At 47.2% G+C, this 13,931-nt stretch overlaps 1 protein-coding gene across 3 annotated transcripts in view; it reads left to right on the top strand.

Annotated features, from left to right (window-relative positions):
• CCDC91 (coiled-coil domain containing 91) overlaps positions 1 to 13,931 on the top strand; it is a 1,919,235-nt gene that overhangs the window by 674,224 nt on the left and 1,231,080 nt on the right. The gene's annotated exons all lie outside the window — the stretch shown is intronic.

Raw genomic sequence — 13,931 nt, 5'->3', positions numbered from 1 at the left:
CGCTGGGGTGGGGGAGACGCTGCTACTGCTGGAAGAGCAAGGTCTTGAGGAGTTTCCTGAAGGTTAGGAGGTCTTCGGTCTGACGTAGGCGGATGGGGAGGGTGTTCCACGTCTTGGTGGCGAGCTGGGAGAATGATCTGCCGCCAGCGGTCACTCTACGTATGCGTGCGACAGTGGAGAGGGCACGGTCTGCCAAGCGGGGCTGGCGGGATGGGGTGTAGAGGCTGAGTCGGCTGTTGGTTTGGTGTCGTGGAGGGCCTTGTGTGCGTGGGTGAGGAGCTTGAAGGTTATCCTCTTGTTGATGGGGAGCCAGTGCAGGTCTCTCAGGTGGGGTGTGATGTGGCTGCGGTGCGTGATGTCGAAGATCAGGCGTGCGGAGGCGTTCTGGATGCGTTGGAGCCGTTTCAGGAGTTAGGCTGAGGCACCTGCGGTCCTTTCTGTTGCACTGTTGTGCTGCAGAAGTGGTTACATCTACAAGAAATAACTCTGTTTTTATGCCATTTGAATTAGAGTTTACTATTTCTAATATCATATGATATAATTTCTGACCATTTTAGCAGAATAATGAAATAACTGGAACTATAATACATGTTCCTATACAGGTAACTGACTTCAATAAATAAAAAATCAAGTTTTTAATCTGAATGATTCTCAATGTATGGAGGTCATCAATTGTATCATAATGAATGCTCATTAGTGTTGTGCTTTCACTCCTGACAAAATATTTCAGTTTCCTCACGACTGCCAATACCCTAATACATTATGTGATTCAAAGTAATATAAGCAAAGTCACATTATGTGATTCAAAGTAATATAAGCAAAGTCTGTATACGTTGGGTTCCTTTTGTGAAACAAGTGCAGTTTTGTTTGTAATCTTTGGAAAGATGACATCAGTACTAATGTGTAAACCAAAGTCTAAATATTTGTTCTCAAGGGTTATCTAAAATACTTCTTTAAATTTAGTAACTCTTTGATAACTCCAGATAAAAGCACAATATGTTCCAATCTCCTGGCAACAAAGTTTCAGCTGCAGCAGCTTAGGGCTTGGTTTATAGTTCGGGGGATGGGTTACTCCATCACAAACATAACATATCTTGTCTACAATAATAAAAGCGTCATTGGATAGATAATAAGCTTGTAACATGGTGGATTGGCTATCTGTCACATTTGTGATGGAGTAGCCCATTTCCTGTTTCTGTCATTGTATCCAGATATGTGATACAACAAGTAACATCATACCCAGGGCTTTAAGTCGGAGGAAAAAACTGGGGTATCCCTCATAGGGCGTGGCCACTGTAATCAAGGGCGTGGCTTTAAGACACATAAACAAAAAATCTGTACTTAGCATAGTGTACCGCCTAACTTGTATTTTGCTGTTTCTGTTGTTGCATTCAGATATATGTTCAGTTCAGTTCATTAAGCTTTATTCGGTTTTGTTTCAACCATAAAAGCATACAAAATATAAAAACACAGTCATCACTTAACAAACAACATACATTTTTAAAGCAACAAAATTACGTTAGGTCCAGTAGAATAGGCTGATCCAGTTGTTGTTAATGACTAAGAAGTTTACACGGTAGGCACCCGCCTAGTATTGGTAGTTGTGATATGGCGAGAAAGGGTTGAATTGAGGTAGCTTGCTATGCTTCAAAATACATTGCGGATAAAAATGAAGAAAGGGGAAAATGTGCTCATTTGAAGGGCAGAATCTATAACCCTGCTTGATGTTATGATCGACATTTTGTTTCCGGGAGGGGATAAATGATTCACTTGGATAGAAGTCATGTAGGTCCCAGGTTTTTATAGGACCGTCACCTTCCTGGGGCTGCCACGACTGGAGATATGGGACAACTAGTCTACTTCTGAATCTGATTAAAACCAGATCCCCACCAATATCTTTACGAAGGGGACCCAACCATCCCACTCTCCTCACGCTGACTATGCTGCCATCAAGGTTGTGGGGTAGGGGTCTGTGCTTTGATAGCCAGAACTTAACTTTGTTTAGCAAATCAGTCGATCTCTCAGATTTTCCATGTTTCAGGGGAGGAACCCCTGATAGAATGGACACGAATGGAGCGGCCACTGGGGGAAGATTGATACGAAGAGTCTTAGTACTATTTAATCTAGGCTCAACAATACGTTCTGAGGCAGGTATAGATGGAGCTTTAGAGACAGGGACAATTGGATACACAGTTGTGGACACAGTTTCAGGTGATAAGGGAACTGGGATTTGCGTAGTTTGTTTGGGCAACTCAGAAAAACCAACCTGTGGTAACCACTTAGAAGTTACTGTGTTTGCCTGGTTAAGTTTGACAATTTCCTCAATCCCCGTCAGTCTATCCCCCAAGATGTTGATTTTGTCGATCAAAGGGTGGATAATAGTTTGAATCAAGTGTTCAATCATGGTCAGTATGACCAATTGGTGCGAGGATGCAGGGTCATCTACTTTTTTGCCCAGCTCAGGAGTTAACACATCCATGATAACAGGCGGGTTAAAATCTGATGATGCCCTTTGCAGTTTAGATGTTTTGTTTGGGGACCCACTTTCTCCAACCCCGTCATTTTTCCTTTTACCCGATGTAACCATAACGGGGGTAGTACTTTTTGCTATTACTTTTATGGGTGGCAGAAGAAGCCCCTGTGAGCTACCAATGTGGGCTAGCGAGCAGACGTTAGTTACCAGATGGGGTGGGGTAACTAAGGTATACCTGATATTGCACATACTGTTTAGATCGTCTAGCCAGGCAGGATTGGACGATGTATTAGACGTTACAGAAGGGGGATCCATACTGATAGGGAAATGTGTAAGGTGAACAATGCAGGAATAACAAGACAAACAACTGTACTATTTGTTCGGTCGTACTACCATGACAATCCCATGCCCGTCTTGTGTATTGGGGCTTAGGTTCAACCAGGGGGAAATAGTAAGTAACAACTTCCTTATGGGTATGAGTAACCGTAGCAGGCCTGTGGTAATAGTCAGTGGAGTGGACAAAGTGGGAATACCTCCTCGTCAAAGGCCAAGTGGGGTGGCCCGTCCCGGCCTCCTCGTGCCTATGAGGGCCACAGAGGGCCCGCCCTTTGCCCGGGCTTAGCCCCGCGCTTTGTCCCGCGCGCGTCCCGCGGGACGGAAACAGGGAGTGAATGTATTAGGCAGGTAGGCGGGGCCGGCAGGGGAAGAGTACCAGCTGTGGGTGGTCAGGGAATGCTGGTACTCGCAGTCCCCGGCCGCCGCACCCGTCGAATCCCCGTAGTCAGGAAGAAAACAGTGGCAAACAGCAGCAAGCAGTCCCCGGGGGGAAGAAGAACGGCTCCTCGGATTTCCCAGAGGGTCAAAGTCCCGACCCGCCGCGAGTCGCACCCGCGCAGCGGGGGCGGCAAGAGGTATTTCACAGCAGGCAAGAGGTATTTCACAGCAGGCAGGCAGGAGGCGGGGCCGGCAGGGAAAGAGTACCAGCTGTGGGTGGTCAGGGAATGCTGGTACTCGCAGTCCCCGGCCGCCGCACCCGTCGAATCCCCGTAGTCAGGAAGAAAACAGTGGCAAACAGCAGCAAGCAGTCCCCGGGGGGAAGAAGAACGGCTCCTCGGATTTCCCAGAGGGTCAAAGTCCCGACCCACCTCAAGCCGCGAGTCGCACCCGCGGAGCGGGAGCGGCAAGAGGTATTTCACAGCAGGCAGGCAGGAGGCGGGGCCGGCAGGGGAAGAGTACCAGCTGTGGGTGGTCAGGGAATGCTGGTACTCGCAGTCCCCGGCCGCCGCACCCGTCGAATCCCCGTAGTCAGGAAGAAAACAGTGGCAAACAGCAGCAAGCAGTCCCCGGGGGGGAGAAGAACGGCTCCTCGGATTTCCCAGAGGGTCAAAGTCCCGACCCACCTCAAGCCGCGAGTCGCATTCAGATATATGATACAAGTAGTGACATCATACCTACAAATCAGGAATATAGGCTTTGTCAATGGTTGTTAGTTGCATAAGTTAAATAGGCAGCAATTATGGCTTGTATGTAATAATGAAAAAGCTTGTACTTAAAGCCCTAGTGACACCACAACAATGTTGCTGCCCCGGAGTTGCAAAAAGAGAAGGGAAATCCAGAGAGAAAATGACCCTCTTTAAAGGATTTCTATTCCCCTACAAGGCTCACTTGGCATGATGTAATGCCCTAACTTCTCTACTAGTGAGACGTGAGCAGTGTGATCACTTGCACTTCGATGTGCCTACTGTCACTGCAGTCTGGAAAAAAATGGACGGCCTGTGCCAGGGCACAAAACAGAGCCCGATAAAGACCCGTTTTAAGGCTCCCTTTAAAAAACTGCTGGTGCTCAGCACTGGTGAGACCTGGCCCACTTAAAGCCCTGATCGTACATACTATTGACTTTGTAAGTGGTTGCTAGTGGCATAAGATAAATGTGCAGCATTTGCAGATCGCCATTGTCTAACCCAGGGTGGTGTGGAGTGCAAAAAAACAATGGATTTGGGCCCAGATCTTCGGACTGGGGTGAGTGTGTGACATTGATCCACATTCGGTCCATCACCTGTTTTGTTTGCATAGCAACAAAGGCTTGCAGCACATCCATCTGATCTCGGAAATAGCTAAACTCTCCAGCCATCTTTCTAGTTGTGATGAGGCTGCCTATGACAGAGACTTGCTTGAGTGTCTGTTATGGTCACGCTGGTAGTACAATTTTAACAACCCCTTTAGACAAAATGTGACATTTAAACAAGAAGCAGTCTGACTTTTATTTTTATTTATTTATTTACTTAACTTGTAACGCGCAACAGCTACCCACAGTGGGTTTCCCGGCGCTAGGGATAGACTCAAGAAGAAAGGAACATATCAGGTAATACCAGCAAACTCAGGACAGCGGGGCTAACTAAAGACAAAGATCACTCGAAAAGCAAAGTCTTGAGTTCCTTCCATAAACGTAGCAGATTATTCTCTAATTTTAAGACAACTGGTAGGGTGTTCCAGAGCTTGGGGCCCAAATGAGCGAAAGATCGCCCACCCATTCTAGCAAGTTTGAATCTCGGGATACTAAAGTCTCCATTGCCAGAAGATCTAAGGGTGCGGTGTGTCATATATGGTTGAACTAAGTTCTGTAGGTATTTCGGGGCTGTGCCCTGTCTGATCTTAAACAGGTAACATAAGGCTTTAAATTTAATCCGGCTTGAAATTTTAAGCCAGTGAAAGTCCCGCAGAGCAAGCGATGCTGAAGTTCTCCTGGTAACATTCCGAAGCAATCGGGCAGCCGCATTTTGGACTACCTGCAGAATTTTAATGGTTGCAACATCAGCTCCCAAATAGAGAACATTCCCGTAGTCCAGGCAGAAAACAACCAGCGCCTGGACAACAGGTCTCTGAGTGGAGAGGGGCAGCATCCATAAGATTTTCTGTAGCCATCTTAAGGTGACAAAACAGATTGCGGCAACCTTTTTAGCCTGTTGCCTCATAGATAACTTTTCGTCAACAAGAAAACCAAGATTACGCACAACTGGAGCTGGTTGAGAGTCCCTTTTTTGTACTTGCATATATTAGGGCAAAAGGGGGTAATCTTCTGTACAAAACTCTGCTCTGAAGTTCATCAGGTTAACCACATGCGTGCGGGGGTTATTTTTGCGCTACGCGGCTTTTTTGCAAAAGCCGCGTTACATGACGAGCTCAGCTCGTCATCAGCACAAGACCACCGTGGCTGATGACGAGCTGAGCTCGTCATCAGCATCGAAGGGGTTAAGCAGACTGTCTTGTGATAGGTGCTTCCCATACATCTAGTAGTTGAGGTGCCGGGTTTTTAGAGACCCGGTGGTGCCAGGGGACCACACCCGAAGACCTCTAGGTTCTCCCTGTTCTGGACTTACAGAAACTCGGAGTCTTCTAGATGAAGTCAAAGATCGAGTTTATTGGCTGCAACCAAGTAACATGTGTCCTAGAAGTACGACAACACGGGCCGTAAGTTCTCAGGAGACTGTTCGTTTTTACAGAACCAGACTTCTCCTTATATACATAAATAACAGCTGCAGGCAAGAATTCTTAAGTTTACGATATGGCAATACAAATATTTCCACAATAATACAAAGAGCGAAGTCATGCTGGTCAGCACATATTTTAGATGTCCAGTTTGTGATGGATTACCCCGCCAGATCCAGAACTCCCATCAGATATCGATGAAATGCCAATAAGGTCGAGCCCCCTCCCATCATAAAACGGGTCATAAACAAGAGTCATGGACAGGTGTGTGTGTGTATGGAAAACAGGGTTTGTATGCAGTGAAGGGTTTATGACATGTTGACATGTTGTGCTTTGATGATATCGGGCTCGGCCACTGGGCGAGGAGCTGCCCAAACAGGCTTGGCTGGAGGCAGTGGAGTCAGCTCGGCCAGGTCATGGGGGAGTCAGCTACAAAGGACGTGTCCTTTTAGATCAAGCTCAGCTTTAATCAATTGACTTATATGAGGGCAAGCCATAAGATGGATGCCGTTTACAAAATGGAGTCTGCGGGTTCGAGACGCAAATCAAGATTTGAGGGTGTTAGCATCGCTTAATCATGACGCAAATGCATGGGGATGATGTCCTAATTATTACCGGTTCGTAGATACCAAATTCGTCATGATACAACGGTATTTTATAACACGAGTGTTGGACCCCGAGGCTGGTGAAACGGAGGGGTCCAGAATTACAGTACCACAGACCCTCCTTTTGCCCTTATATAAGGCAATAACTCACGCTAGTCAGAGTCCAAATCGGTATTGATGAATTCACGGAGATGCTGCTGTAGCATCATTCTGTTGCTCAGTTCGTCCCTTGCCACAGACTTCCTTACACATGAAGCGGCTCAGAGGCCACATATTGCAGGAGCGCACTGTACAAACAGGCAGAACATAAACAGAACGGCTAAGATCATCCCAATGAAGATCAGAGTTTTCCATCCCCAGGCAGAGATCAGTTCCCAGAACCACCCTAGCAGAGACCAATCCCCTTTCTCTGTGTGAAGGGAATCGGAGATTTTGTGTAATTTGGAGATGGCCTGGTACACTGTCGGAGCATTATATGGGATGAAAATGCAGCAACTAGATTGGATCACTCTACATACACCACCACGGTCTGCAAGTACGACATCTAGGGCGACCCGGTTTTGAAGGGTCATAAGTCGATCCGACTGAAGCTCACCTGTCAGGTTGCTAAGGGCACCGGCCGTTTCAGTCACGGCGGACTCAACTATCCTCGTCAATTGTCGAATGTTCCTGCTGTTCACCATAGGCCCCCAAAATGGCAGAAAACCCTTTGCGAAGTCCCCAAATTCTTGACCCGCAGTGTCGTCTTGACTCACGACACCCCTAACTGTCCTTGTCCGATGGTAATCTGCCCCGGCCGTGTAGGTGGGTGGCAGCAGAAACGAGATGAAGCATGTGCCCGAGAAGTCGGCAGGCAACCAAGTGTATGCCTTGTCGTGGCAGATGAAGTATGTACCCTTAGCCGCCAAGAATGGAGGGGAAGTTCGGGAGGCAAACACGTATGTTTCCGTGCATATGCTCTTCCCCAATTGTGCTTCGGGATCCCTGCCAATGCCTTGCAGACATAAGTGACCACGGTGGGGTACTACCCAGACTGAGGATGATTTCTTTGATTTCTGGCTCTCACTTAATGAAATCCCATACTTGGTGATGTTCCACCTACTGTATGGGGTAAACTCATCTTTGGGAGTGGCTCTGATCGTGTCAATATCTCTAGTCATGTTCTTGATTCCTGCTATTAATGCCTTGTTGTTTGAGTTCTCTCCCCGAACGTATGGTTCAAGGGAAAACAGGAACATGGTCTGGAAAGCCCACAAAGAACCGTAATAACTGAAGGGCAGGACGAAGTAAGGGATACCCTTATCGGTTGTGTGCGGCATGAGTCCACATATCCAACAGTTCGTGTTGTTCATAACAGATTGGTGCTGGTGTAGGAGTAAGACGAATGAATTATTTACAAATTCGAGTCTTCTGGCAGACTCGTGTTCAGGTAGGGGATGGAAGGAGTGTGTCGGATCAGTGGGAGAAGGTGCGAGTTGTGTGTTGTGTATGAATGGAACTTGAAAAATGGACAGAGCAAAGCTAGTCAAAAACATTATTATACTACACAACATTAGGATGCTTAACACTAGAAAACGTCTCTTTGCCATTATAGTACATATTTTCTTTTCAAAAGTCATGTGTCTAGCAGGTCTCTCAACCCCTGGAAACTCCATCCTCTGGTTGCTGCCCACGGTGGGTGGTTGCTTCTGCCGAGATGTGCGCTCCGTCCAGTCCGGGGTGATTCCCTCAGACTGACCAGAACCGTTGACCTGGGCGCCCCCGGCTGCACTCCTCAGACTTCAACCGCGGCCTTAGCAGCAGAACCGGATGGCGGTTCGAAAATTAAAAATGAGCTAGTTCCCTGGGAGAGAGAGCTGTGGAATCAAAAATAGTTCATGGAAAAAGGGAAGATCGCACTAGTTCGAGTATGTCAGTTCTTTGGTCTTGACCTTAGATTATATCGTTCCTTTTCAGGCACGGTGTGATCTTCAAACAGTGTTTCTTGTTTTGTAATGTCCAACTGCAGCGACGGTGGCACAGATCCTTGCAGAATACAATCCCTCTCTTTGTCGGTATTAGTTCCCTTTAATCGTGCATCACTGAAGGGGATAAAACGTGGTACAGACTCGGTCTCGGAGTCAGCGACTCCTTGCTGGACCCATCGGTCGTATGGAAGGGGCAACGGGACCCTTTTGCAATGGGCGCCGTGCACCCAATGTTTCTTTCCGTGGACACGTACTGCAGAGCGGGTCGATAGTAAAACCTGGAAAGGTCCGGTCCAGCGAGGCTCCTCGTTCTTGGTACGTCTGAAATTCCGAATCAGGATCCAGGAGCCAGGTTCGATAGTGTGGCATGGATCGTCAGACGCAGGTGGAGAGGAGCTGTGGACCTGTTGATGTAAAGCATGCAGTTTAGTTGTCAATTCCTGCAAATAGTCAAACAGTACAGGGTGCTCGATCTCACTTATCCTTTTAGGCCTTGGCACACCCCAGATGTTAGCTGGGCAGCCAAACACTATCTCGTAAGGGCTAAGTCCTAATCTAGAATGGACAATCATCCTGGTAGACAGGAGTGCTAAAGGCAGGGCGTCGGGCCACTTGAGGCCTGTGCTGGCTTGGATCTTGGCCAGTTTCAATTTTAACGTGCCATTATAGCACTCTACTAATCCTGCCGATTGGGGGTGGTTTGCAGCGTGGAACTTCTGGCGGATGCCTAGACACTCACACACTCTCTTCATCACTCGTCCCACAAATTCACTTCCGTTATCACTCCAGACAATCCTAGGCATGCCGAATCTAGGGAAAAATTCCTTGACAAGGGCTTTGGCAGTTGACAATGCAGTGTTGTCCTTAAGGGGGTATGCTTCTATCCACCTGGAGAAAGCGCAAATGACAACAAGGACGTATTTCAGGTTATTGCACCTCTCCATGTGAATGAAGTCGAGTTGCAAGACCTCGAACGGATACGTTGGAGGTGCAAAATGACCAGCTGGGGTTGGGGTTCCCCTACCGGGATTGTGCTTCAAACACACCATACAGTTTCTGACCAGATTCTCTGCACATCTTGGGATACCACTATTCTGCCATACTGGGGCCAACAGCTTACATATTCCTTTCACACTGATGTGTGCCATTCCATGGGCCATCGTCACCACTGCGAGCACATAGGCGTTAGGTAACAACCATCGCTGATGTTCTGACAGTTCGACCCAACAACCATTCGCGTCTAACCTACCCTTGCTTTCTCTCCATTCATTCACCTCTTTCTCAGTCGCGTCAGATTGTATAGATTTCACGCTTTGGATGGTGTCCTCACACATACCCACATCAAGGGTCCATCTAGCAGGACCTACAACATACATCCGACTCATTGTGTTCCTTGCAGTCTCTTTCGCGACCTCATCGGCAAATGCATTCCCTCGACCAACATCATCTCGGATCTTCCTATGCGCGCTACACTTCACAATCGCAACCTGTAGGGGCAAGGTCAGTGACTCGAGAAGGTCGTGTACTAGCTGGCCATGTTGTATTTTTGCACCATGTGACGTCAAGAACCCTCGTTCACACCACAATCTTCCGAAACTGTGGGCGACGCCAAAGGCGTACTGACTATCAGTGTACACATTCACTCGTTTTCCTTTCGCCAACACGCACGCTCTTGTGAGTGCGATTAGTTCTGCCGCTTGTGCAGAATTCTGGGGGATGCGAGCTGTCTCTACAATCGTATGTGATGTTGTCACGGCATATGCTGCAGTCGTGTCACCATTCGGCAACTTGAAACATGAACCATCAACCCATAAATTATCATTACATTCAGGGAAAGGAGTATCCTGCAAGTCTACTCTTCCTTTTGTCTCTTCCTCTGTCCTAAAGCAGCAGTCATGTTTGTCGATTTTATCTGTCTCTGCTGGTGGAATGGGTAATAACGTAGCTGGGTTGAGTGTATCACACCTCTTTATTTGAATGTGGCTTGCCAACAGGGTCAATTCATAGCTGGACAGTCGAGCACTAGTTAGGTGCTGTGTTTTCGTCCTGTTCAGTAGGATATCTACTGCATGTGGGACCATAACGGTCAGAGTATTATTCATGACTAACCCAGCCGACTGTCGAATACAGACAGCCACTGCGGCAGAGGCCCTCAAACAACTCGGTAATGCCTTAGCTACGGGATCTAGAGTCGCGGAGAAGTATGCACATGGGCGTTGTTTGTCCCCAAAGTGCTGTGTCAGGACTGATAATGCACAACCTTCCTACTCATGGACGTATAATGTAAACGGCTTGCTGTAGTCGGGATTGCCTAACACAGGAGCCGAACATAATGCTTCACGCAACTCATGGAAACTCGCCTGACAATCTTCAGACCAAGGCAAAGGATTGGGTGTGTCTTTACGCATTAATGCCAGCAAGGGTTTAGCCAGCAGTGAGAAATTCGGTATGCATTGTCTACAGTATGATGTAATGCCCAAGAAGGCACGCACTTCTCTTTGTGTCCTTGGGACACTCAGTTCTGCAATCGCCTGTATTCTTTCTGGGGTCAGTCTCCTTCCCTCCTTCGATAAGATGTGACCTAAGTAGGTTACTTCTTGTCGGCAAAATTGTAGTTTGGAAAGCGAGACTTTGTGCTTCATGTCACATAAATGACGCAACAATAACAACGTGGCTTGTTTGCAAATCACTTCAGTATCTGCAGCGATCAGTAAGTCGTCTACATACTGTATCAGAGTCGCGCCACCAGGCAGAACAATCGTATCGAGTTGCGTTTTCAGAGCCTGACTGAATATTGATGGACTCTCGCAGTAGCCCTGAGGAGCGCGTCTGAAGCGGAAACTTCGTCCTCCTAGATTGAAGCCGAAGATATCTCTGCTCTCCTCGGCAATCGGGATGCTGAAGAAAGCATTCTTCAGGTCAATCACCGAAAACCAATTGGCTGAGGCTGGAACCATTGTCAATAAGGCAGTAATGTCGGGGACGACTGGAAACTGCGGTACAACGATCTTATTCACTTCCCTTAGGTCGATCACGAATCGGTACACAGGGGGCTGTGAAGGATTGGTACGCTTTAAGACAGGCAAGACAGGACTGTTGTAAATGTTGCCTGTGGTTTCTTCAATGACGTCTTTCTCAATCAGATCGTATATTATTTCTAGCAAAGCCTTTTCACATTCTTTTGACATTTTATACTGGGGAATACGTGGCAACCTGACGTCAGTTTTCAATGTTATGACATACGGTGCTATCTCCAAATGACCCACATCATTAGAACCATTCGCCCAAAGTATATCTGGAAGAGATGATAACTCAGTCGGAATTCCTTCTTTTGACACATACATCGGGGAAATCACTATTTTACCAAGCGTAAGCTGTACTCCTGAAGGAGAACAGTACAAGGTCGCATATAGTCTCTTCAGTAAATCCAAACCTAACAAATTTTCGCCACAACCTGTGGTAAGAATGAGGGGTGCTTCTAATTCGCATGGGCCAACAGAAAGGGGCATGGGACTGGAGATCGGGTTACTAACAGGGGCGCCAGAAAAACCTACTGAAACATTCATTTCGCCAGACAAAGGTGCGCCAGGAAGTTTTGAGTGCATAATCGAACTTTTTGTAGCACCAGTATCCAGCAGAAATGGTTCCGACACTCCGGATGTAATTACCTCTACATAAGGTCCATTCTGATCTACTGTGTGGCGATTACGAGGATGAAGGGGTTGCATTCCAACTATGTGATGAAAACGGGTATGTTGCAAAAAACTACAACTCCCAGACTGCCTTGGGGGAGACTCGTGTGTACTAAGCCCCTCCTTTCCCAGAGAAAGGTGCTTCTCAATTGTTCCTGCAGTTCGAGTCAGAGGAAGGGCGGATGGTGTTCCCCGCCAGATTCCAGCGAGAAGACTTACAGAGTGTAGGAGAGAACTTTTGTTTGGTGCCTGGTGGAGAAACTGAGATCTCCAAACGGACTTTTGTATAGCCAAGAAGGAGTGCGGGCTCGCCTCCTTTTCCTTCGAGATTTGTTTGCCTGGACACTTGAAGGCGTGGTGCCTGTCAGAGTAGCCGCGGCGTTTAATTTAGCGCGTGTCAGCGCTAAATAACACGTGAGTAAAAACAGTCTTTATTTTTGTGCGCGTTTATAAAGAAACGCGTGCAGATTACAGGCTGGTAGTTTGAAGAGGACAAGGGATCCGGCGCGGCTGCGCAAGGTAGATACCTGAATAGAGTCCTAGAGTGTTGAAGCTGAACTCAAGTTTCAAGTCGGATTGTCAATGACATTTGAACTGCCTTATGGGAAATGAAGTCCAAGTTGTGCCTATAACAACTATAGGAGAGAAGAGATCAGTAGTATATCTTGTTTATCATTTTTGTTTAGTTCAGTTAAGTTAATTCGTGGAGGATTCGATTGTCCAAGACTTTGGGACTAAATCCTATTTGCTAAAGGACACTTTGAAGAGAAAGGGATCTAAGTGTTAACCTTCCATTGAAGTCCTGTATAGAGAAATTGTGGTGAGTGATATCATAATCCCAAATGATGGTAGAGTGAAGTATTTCGTGGACCAAAAGGGTAATTGTGTGTTTGTTCACCTTTCAGATACCCGTGAAGGTGTTACAGAACTGTCCCTTAGACCCAGTCCCTCTCAGAGAGTAACGAAGAGTAGTAAAACCACATCCACGTTCTCCTCCAACGCTTCTTCTCTCCTTTTTTCCCTTCTTTGCACGAAGTCAGACAGAGGTACATCTTTTCTCTGTTGGGGGCCGTGTGAGAAGGGAGTAAGGGATCTAGCATCTGACATCGTCTCCGCTGGGCCAAGAAAGGAGGTTAGTGGCGTTTATGTTCCTTGCGCTGCTGCCAGTCCTGACATACTGGAACTGAAACAACTCCCTCTCTTTGTCCATGGCTGTCCTAGCAATTATTACCCTCATTCTCAGTCTCTGCGTAATAGTCATCTGCATAGTACTGAGCTGACCTAGAAGATGTATTGTTCTGTTGGTCAAAGCTATTCATAGAATTCTGAGGCGGAAAAGAAGTGGTGTTATGGGAGAAATTTCCACGGCCCCTACCTCTAGGAACCTGTTGAACACCTCTACCTCTTGCGCCGGAAACACCGCTTAAACGTCGTGCAAGAGCTTGGCAATTACTTTTGTAATGACCCTCTTCTTTGCAATATGCACATAGATTCGGGCCATATGGAGAACGCTGGTGGGAAAACTCGTTTCCTTGCGCGTTTCTCGAATACTGCTGTGGTTGCTGATAATTTGGCTGACTAGGGGTGCGAGGCAGGTATGCTTGCTGGAGAAGAACTTTAGTCTTTAGTTCCTCAGTCTTCTTCTCTGTCTTATCTAGCTCGTCTTTGCGCCTGTTTTCATAGTACTGGGCTGTGGCTAAAATCTGTG

The sequence above is a fragment of the Lissotriton vulgaris genome, chromosome 1_2, assembly GCF_964263255.1.
Source record: "Lissotriton vulgaris chromosome 1_2, aLisVul1.2, whole genome shotgun sequence".
Lineage (NCBI taxonomy): Eukaryota > Metazoa > Chordata > Amphibia > Caudata > Salamandridae > Lissotriton > Lissotriton vulgaris.
Note: the sequence above shows the minus strand (reverse complement) of the source record. Positions and strands in the feature narration are given on the sequence as shown.